The sequence below is a fragment of the Portunus trituberculatus genome, chromosome 20, assembly GCF_017591435.1.
Source record: "Portunus trituberculatus isolate SZX2019 chromosome 20, ASM1759143v1, whole genome shotgun sequence".
NCBI classification, from domain to species: domain Eukaryota; kingdom Metazoa; phylum Arthropoda; class Malacostraca; order Decapoda; family Portunidae; genus Portunus; species Portunus trituberculatus.
In genome coordinates this window covers 16,717,687-16,726,789 of record NC_059274.1, presented here as the reverse complement: position 1 = coordinate 16,726,789, position 9,103 = coordinate 16,717,687, and positions in this window count along the sequence as shown.

Genomic DNA, 9,103 nt, shown 5'->3' with positions numbered 1-9,103 from the left:
CAAAAAGTATCCCTTTTAGCTCAGAAGTTCCCGTGAAAACCCCACATGATATAAATAAAAAAAAAATACGGAGACTGCCACGTGTAGGCCTGTCAGCTTCCTGCAACTTCCCTCATATTCTTATGTTCTTAAGTTGTCAGTGGCATTACCGATGAAAAGCGGCAACAACAGCGATGGTCCCGTGAAGGCTCTTTAATTCAGCGTGGCGAGGCGTCCGACTCAGCGCACTCTGACCTGACCTTTGCCTTAGCGGAATTGTATTGTCTGAAGAAAAAAAAAAAAAAATCAACGCTCCACGGTGGTTAAAGCGTGTTTGTTGGCCATAGATCTGTATTATGAGGCGAAAACAACGAATAATGAATGCCTATCTAATATACGACTGCCTTTAAATGTATATCGTAGGAAAAAATTGTCAGTCTTTAACCTTATCAGTACTGGGATGCATTTTCACCATGAATTCTGAGTGTGGTTAGACGGTTTTATTGACATTAGGAGGATGTATGGGATCAGAAGATTAATGGCCTCAGTCTTCACTATTTTGATTTCCTATAAGAGTTTTTGAAGCTGTATAAAATCACCAGATAATAAGCAGAATGAATATGGATACACATTATGGTACTGAAGGGGTTGAAAATTATTTATCCAGTATCGACTTCAAACTGACACACAAAAGAGCTTGTTCGATATGTCCTTGTATTTTGCCGACAGTAACACTCGCTTGAATGTATAAGCAAAGATTTAGATACGGTCCAATACTTGAATGAATATTGTCGATCTGTTATTTTCGTTCCAAGATAAAAAAGAGACAGATTTTATTTTGTGGATGTGTTATTTTAGTTTGAGGAATGAAAAAAAGAAAGCGAGCGGCAAGCAGTCAACCACACACCAGCCAACGGTGCATCGCGGCAAAAAAGCCACATCGATTGGAAGCTTTTTTGTGTGTTCTGCATTGGCCAACTCTCTCTCATTCGTCTTTTCTTCTCCTCTCTCTCTCTCTCTCTCTCTCTCTCTGATATTCCTGGAAGCTGTAATCTCCATTTGGCGCTACACATTTCAGGAGTTCTGCATCACAAGAAGACTCTATGTTCTCAACGCTTTGTTCTCTCACCACTGTTATCAAAAGCGATAGTGATGATTAGCTGGGTTCTTAAGCATGTTTCTGCTGTTAATAATAATGCAGAAATCTTATTAACCTGTCACTAAAACCTTTAAAAACATCCTTGGAATCCCGTGTAACTTGAACTAGAGACTTTTGAAAGTGGTAGAGATGCGCCACAGAAGTGTTTCAGAATACTGCCCGAAGGTTGAGCGGCCCGGCGGCATCACCCAACTGTTTACTGATTCAAGGAGGTAAATCAGCCTCTCACGCCTATCCCCCCCTTTCTCTCTCTCTCTCTCTCTCTCCACCAACATACAGTACTTTGCCATATACGAGTATGCACGTATATATTATTCTCATCCATTTTTCAGACTTACAGTACTCTACATACCTCAATTTATAACTTTCCTGCATGGATATCGTCTCTACCATCCTTAATCCATTCAGTACTGGAATGTATTTTTACCATGAGTTTTGGGTATGATTGGACGATTTTATTTACATTAGAAAGTGTTTATGGAAGCAGAATGAATATGAAAACGCGTCCAAGGATTAATTACTGAAATCCATGTGTTATAAAGAGTAAATGAGAGAAAGTACACGCCATGAGTAGGAAGGTGAGTGGTGATCAGCACTTTTCTTGACGTCACGGATCGAGAGACAAGCTGATTGGCTGACTCATGACGCAAGACCCACGTCACTACTGCTGGAGACGCTGCGTGACCTGATTTACTGTGTCCACCCTTGACAATCCATTACAGTGTGCAGATAGGAACAATGCGACCCGGTGAGCTATGCAGTGCAGCCATCCTGAGGTGAAGAGGTCAAGCATTGCAGGAACGCTGGCTGTGCTTGTGTTGTATTCTTTTATTGTGTTCAGAGGAGGCGGTGACAAATGTGGAGAGAGAGAGAGAGAGAGAGAGAGAGAGAGAGAGAGAGAGAGAGAGAGAGAGAGAGAGAGAGAGAGAGAGAGAGAGAGAGAGAGAGAGAGAGAGAGAGAGAGAGAGAGAGAGAGAGAGAGAGAGAGAGAGAGAGAGAGAGAGAGAGAGAGAGAGAGAGAGAGAGAGAGAGAGAGAGAGAGAGAGAGAGAGAGAGAGAGAGAGAGAGAGAGAGAGAGAGAGAGAGAGAGAGAGAGAGAGAGAGAGAGAGAGAGAGAGAGAGAGAGAGAGAGAGAGAGAGAGAGAGAGAGAGAGAGAGAGAGAGAGAGAGAGAGAGAGAGAGAGAGAGAGAGAGAGAGAGAGAGAGAGAGAGAGAGAGAGAGAGAGAGAGAGAGAGAGAGAGAGGGGGTGGGGAAGGAGAAACTATTTTTCCACTCTTCGATCGCCAGTCAGACAGACGTATGTATGTTTTCTCTCGAAGTTACAAGAGCAAACAGTGGAGGAGGACGGGAAAAAGAAAGAAGTAACAAGAAGAAGAAGAGGAGGAGAAGGAGGAGTAGGAGGAGGAGGAGGAGGAGGAGGAGGAGGAGGAGGAGGAGGAGGAGGAGGAGGAGGAGGAGGAGGAGGAGGAGGAGGAGGAGGAGGAGGAGGAGGAGGTGGAAGAAGAAGAGGAGGAGTGAGGGAGGGGGATTTTAAAGTTATTTCTTCGAACGTTCCCCATCAATAGAACACCCACCATCTCGTCCACACAGAGACTTCCACCCACACACACCGAACCACACACCCACCCACACACACACCCAACAAACCAGTAACCCACCCACACACACCGAACCACACACTCACCCACACACACACACAACCAGCCAGCTAGCCACCTACACCCTTAACTAACTAACAAGCCACCCATCCCATACACTACCAGCCAGCCAGCCAGCCAGCTACCCATCCACACACACACACCTAGCCACCCACCCACACATACTTCCAAGCAGCCAGTCACCCACCCATCCACCCATACTCTTATGTATTTTACCTAGTCTTGTCATTCCTAGAGAAAATCGTAGCATTCTCAAATCCTTTCAACTTCACCTTTCGTCATTTCGTCACCGGGGGAAGTAATTATAGCCAACCACCCATCCCACACAGCCGACCAGCCAGCCCATCCACCTAAACAGTCATCCAGCCAGCCAGTCAGCCAGCCGGAGCTAATGTGGACGAGTCACGATAGTATGACTGACATTGAGACAGCATAACGAGAATCAGGATACTCACTCTTAAGATTCTCAGCAATGCCAGCGTCAAGTCACCTGCCACGTGCCTGAGGGAGAGGAGAGGGAATACATGAAACAGTAGCTTGGCAGTCAAATAAAGGTATTCTGGAGTTTGCGTGTTTTGTGTCAAGTCTTCTTTCAATGTACCCGTATACCTTCTCTTGGGTCTTCCTTTTTTCTCCTGTTGGAAAGATCAATCGCCAGTATCTTTTCCTTCTCACACACTCCACGTCTTTCCTCTTGACATGCGTAGATCACTTCAGTCTTGCCTCGACAGCCTTTTCTTTAATTTCTTCAGTACCATAACGCGCTTTCATATTCATTCTTATTACTGTTTTCAGAAACTTATGTGGGGATTGAAATAGTGAAGATTGACCTCCATAGACCCTTCCTAATGTCAATAATATCGTCTAATCATATCCAAAAATCAAGATAAGAATGCGTCCTCAGTACTGAAGGGATTAAACAGACGTTCTCATGTTGTGACTCTGATGTATTTTACCTAGTCTTGTCATTCGTAGAGAAAATCGTAGCATCCTCAAGTCCTTACAATTTCACCTCTCGTCATTTCGTCACTGGTGGAAGTAGTTAAAACGTTGAAACATGAGTAAACGGACTAGTAGCTACACTGTTCCATCTACACCAGGCGACACCAGGCGGACTTCACGATATTCCAGAGCGGGCTCAGTGCTAAATATGCTACAGTGCTGCCTGACCCCTGGAAACAAGATATCCCGCTGTGAGTCCAAACGTTAATCTGAAAACATGGAACTAAACCCAAATAACTTAGATATCTAATCCCTTCAGTACCATGACACATTTTCATACTCATTCTTGTTACTGTTTGGTGGAATTTATACAGCTTTAGAAACTTATGTGGGGATTTGAATAGTGAAGACTCTGTGTATTAATCCTTTGACCTCCATAGACTCTTTCTAATGTAAATAAAATCGTCTAATCACACCCAAAACTCGTGGTAAAAATGTGTCTCAATACTGGAGAGGTTAAATATGACAGTTCTTTCACTGACGGATGGCTGACTGCGGAATAACTACTGACTGCTGACCAACTGACTACTGACTGGTGGCTGAGTGGTGAAGGTTTGCAGATTCAGGGTTTCCTTCCTAATTGGCGGCGCTCAGCAGGGTTTCCGCTCACCTGGTGCACTCCCTCGCCCGCAGCTTTGCACTCTACTTTGTGGGTGGCCGTCAAAGCGTGGATCACCGGGGGAGGGAGCGGGAAACTGCCTCCATTTCAACTTTATTACGATGATGGGCGACTCTTTATATTAAAACAGAAACGTCCGCCGCTTGATAAAGTGCGTCTGCCGCTGCTGGTCCCTGATTTAGTGTGTGTTATTTGCTCTCTCTAGCTCTGTGTGTGTCTCTCTCTCTCTTTGTCTGTGTTTCTGTCTTGTTTGTCTGTTTGTCTGTCTGTCTTTCTGTCTGTCTGTCTATCTTTCTATATGTCTGTCTGTCTGTCTGTCTGTCTTTCTGTCTGTCTGTTTTTCTGTCTGTTTGTCTATCTGTCTATCTGTCTGTCTGTCTGTCTGTCTGTCTGTCTGTCTGTCTGTCTGTCTGTCTGTCTGTCTGTCTGTCTGTCTGTCTGTCTGTCTGTCTGTCTGTCTGTCTGTCTGTCTGTCTGTCTCTCTCTCTCTCTCTCTCTCTCTCTCTCTCTCTCTCTCTCTCTCTCTCTCTCTCTCTCTCTCTCTCTCTCTCTCTCTCTCTCTCTCTCTCTCTCTCTCTCTCTGTCTCTATCTCAAAACACCGTTCCACTTTTATATAATCCATTCGGCATTAATTCTTTGGAAAGTGTCACGTTAATGGACATTTTTTCAATATTTATTTGCACGCACTCTTATGTGAAAAAAATAATAAATGAAAATAAAAACAAGAAAGGTCGAGATAATTCCAACCGTTAGAAAATGCTGCCACAGACTCGCCAACCAGCAATCATCAGTGAGACGGGAAAATGGTGCCTGCTGCTCCCCACAGTGTTCATCCCTCAATTCACACCGCCGCACACGTCCACTGGCCTCAGCGTACCCAAGAGACGCACGGGGCACAATTCCACTGTTTCAAGAAGCTGGCCTGGGGAAGGAAAGGGAAAGGAAGGCGAAAAAAGGCGGAGATCCTGGAATCAAACTTTATTTTTCATGTATTACTGAACAATTGAAGAAAGAAATGCGAGGAGAGGAAAGGAGAAGAGAGAAGAGAAGCAAACAGAAAGAAGAGAATGGATGTTGAGAGAAGAGGAGAGGAAAGTAAAGGAAAGGGAAATAGGGAAGTAGAGAGAGAGAGAGAGAGAGAGAGAGAGAGAGAGAGAGAGAGAGAGAGAGAGAGAGAGAGAGAGAGAGAGAGAGAGAGAGAGAGAGAGAGAGAGAGAGAGAGAGAGAGAGAGAGAGAGAGAGAGAGAGAGAGAGAGAGAGAGAGAGAGAGAGAGAGAGAGAGAGAGAGAGAGAGAGAGAGAGAGAGAGAGAGAGAGAGAGAGAGAGAGAGAGAGAGAGAGAGAGAGAGAGACCAAAGGGAGATATTGATACCGTAGAGTTAGTTAAATGTGGCAATAGCTGACCGTAGAGAGAGAGAGAGAGAGAGAGAGAGAGAGAGAGAGAGAGAGAGAGAGAGAGAGAGAGAGAGAGAGAGAGAGAGAGAGAGAGAGAGAGAGAGAGAGAGAGAGAGAGAGAGAGAGAGAGAGAGAGAGAGAGAGAGAGAGAGAGAGAGAGAGAGAGAGAGAGAGAGAGAGAGAGAGAGAGAGAGAGAGAGAGAGAGAGAGAGAGAGAGAGAGAGAGAGAGAGAGAGAGAGAGAGAGAGAGAGACCAAAGGGAGATATTGATACCGTAGAGTTAGTTAAATGTGGCAATAGCTGAGTAGACTTTTTCGGGGCTACGGGTGGGCGGAACAGAGAGTGAGAGAGAGAGAGAGAGAGAGAGAGAGAGAGAGAGAGAGAGAGAGAGAGAGAGAGAGAGAGAGAGAGAGAGAGAGAGAGAGAGAGAGAGAGAGAGAGAGAGAGAGAGAGAGAGAGAGAGAGAGAGAGAGAGAGAGAGAGAGAGAGAGAGAGAGAGGAGATATTGATACCGTAGAGTTAGTTAAATGAGAGAGATAGAGAGAGAGAGAGAGAGAGAGAGAGAGAGAGAGAGAGAGAGAGAGAGAGAGAGAGAGAGAGAGAGAGAGAGAGAGAGAGAGAGAGAGAGAGAGAGAGAGAGAGAGAGAGAGAGAGAGAGAGAGAGAGAGAGAGAGAGAGAGAGAGAGAGAGAGAGAGAGAGAGAGAGAGAGAGAGAGAGAGAGAGAGAGAGAGAGAGAGAGAGAGAGAGAGAGAGAGAGAGAGAGAGAGAGAGAGAGAGAGAGAGAGAGAGAGAGAGAGAGAGAGAGAGAGAGAGAGAGAGAGAGAGAGAGAGAGAGAGAGAGAGAGAGAGAGAGAGAGAGAGAGAGAGAGAGAGAGAGACCAAAGGAGATATTGATACCGTAGAGTTAGTTAAATGAATAGCAATAGCTGAGAGAGACTTTTCTAGAGAGAGAGAGAGAGAGAGAGAGAGAGAGAGAGAGAGAGAGAGAGAGAGAGAGAGAGAGAGAGAGAGAGAGAGAGAGAGAGAGAGAGAGAGAGAGAGAGAGAGAGAGAGAGAGAGAGAGAGAGAGAGAGAGAGAGAGAGAGAGAGAGAGAGAGAGAGAGAGAGAGAGAGAGAGAGAGAGAGAGAGAGAGAGAGAGAGAGAGAGAGAGAGAGAGAGAGAGAGAGAGAGAGAGAGAGAGAGAGAGAGAGAGAGAGAGAGAGAGAGAGAGAGAGAGAGAGAGAGAGAGAGAGAGAGAGAGAGAGAGAGAGAGAGAGAGAGAGAGAGAGAGAGAGAGAGAGAGAGAGAGAGAGAGAGAGAGAGAGAGAGAGAGAGAGAGAGAGAGAGAGAGAGAGAGAGAGAGAGAGAGAGAGAGAGAGAGAGAGAGAGAGAGAGAGAGAGAGAGAGAGAGAGAGAGAGAGAGAGAGAGAGAGAGAGAGAGAGAGAGAGAGAGAGAGAGAGAGAGAGAGAGAGAGAGAGAGAGAGAGAGAGAGAGAGAGAGAGAGAGAGAGACTAAAGGTGTAATAGTAGTGAAGGTGTGTTGGTAATGTCTGTTGGTGTACTGGTGTGGGGAAGGAAAAGTGTTACTTAAGACAATACTGGTGTTATAACTGCAATGGTATGAAAAAAATGTACTGGTTTTAAAGATGTACTGGTATGGAAGGAATATGAACAGTAAAATCTTAATATACAATGAAGCACGGTGTTGTTTCCGGTGTAGTGGTGTTGAAAGGGTACTGGTATTAACCCCTTTAGTGCTATGACGCGCTTTCATATTCATTTTACTTACTATAGAGTGATTTTACAAAGCTTCAGAAATTTGTGTTGGAGTTTGAAATAGTAAAGACTCTAGCCTTTAACATTTTGATCTCCATAGATTTTACAAAGCTTCAGGAATTTCTATGGGGTTTAAAATAGTAAAAACTCTGGCCCTTAATCTTTTGACCTCCATAGACCCTTCCTAATGTAAATAAAATTGTCTAATCATACCCAAAGCTCATGGTAAAAGTGAGTTCCAGTACTTAAGGGGTTAAAGGTGCACCAGGATTGTAGGTGTATCGGTAACAAAGTCTCTCATCACCCGAGGCTTACAATTAAACATTCACATCCACTAACGTTTAATCTCGTGCGTCCAACAGCAAGTAATATCTTTAATCCTCAGTTCTCTTTACTGCCAGACTGACATTTACTACCCGCGGCAGAACAGAGGCACCAGACAGCGCTGTGCATTTGCTATTAAGGTGGAATGGTACAGTAGAGAGATTAACTTAAAAATCGTGTGTTTTTTCAAGCTGCATTTCATATAGTATTTTGCTCAGTTCCTCGACCTCACCCAGTCCTTCGTCTTGGTATTTATTTTACTTAAGAGGGGAAAGCTGGCCAAGGGCTACATAAAATAAAAAAAAAGGCGCACTTAATTCCTAGTTTTCTTGCAGGTCAGAAAGAGTTAGCCAAGAAAAAGGGATAAATGCCTTGAAATTTGCATTTTAATGAAGTCAAGTGATAGGAAGTTAGAAATACAAACACAGGCAGGAAGTTCCACAGTTTACAAGAGAAAGGTATGAATGACTGAGAGTAACCATTCTCCTTAAGATAGAATCCTCTTTCATCTTCACCGCTGCTGACGATCGCATGACTTTTTCTTCAGTTTGGAGAAAGTGAGGAACAAATATACCAAATCCCATACCCTTGGCCAGCCTCATTTGTACTTTGATGAACAAATATTTCCACACTTCCGAATCAATCAGTGATCAAAACACGATGAATCACATAAACACGTCAGGAGCATAATATAGAAATAAAACGACATTGATAACACTAGCAGTCGTTCTCTCTCTGCTAATTACACTGTTGACGAGTCTTCTTTACTTTAACCCCTTTTCCATATTCATTGTGCTTATTATCTGGCGATTTTATACACCTTCAAAAAATTATGTGGTCGATTAAAATAGTGAAGACTTTGGCCATTAATCTTCTGACCTTCATAGACAGTTAATAATCTAAACAAAATCCTATAATCACACACAAAACTCATGGTAAAAAAAAGCATTCCAGTACTGAAAGATTTAGCAAGAGAAGGAAAAACAGCAGTAGCAGTGACTGGTGGGCTCACTACGACCCAACATGCACAGTTTAGCATGAAATATAAAAGATTCAAGGTCTTATTTGCTCTTGCACGTTGGAGATTAAATGTTAATGGATACAGTAAATATTCAAAGGCAAGTCTTGACGGGGAGAGATGCAGAGGGCGTGTACATTCTCTGTTTGACGAGTATTTTTACCAGATCTTAATACTCTGGGTAAATACGG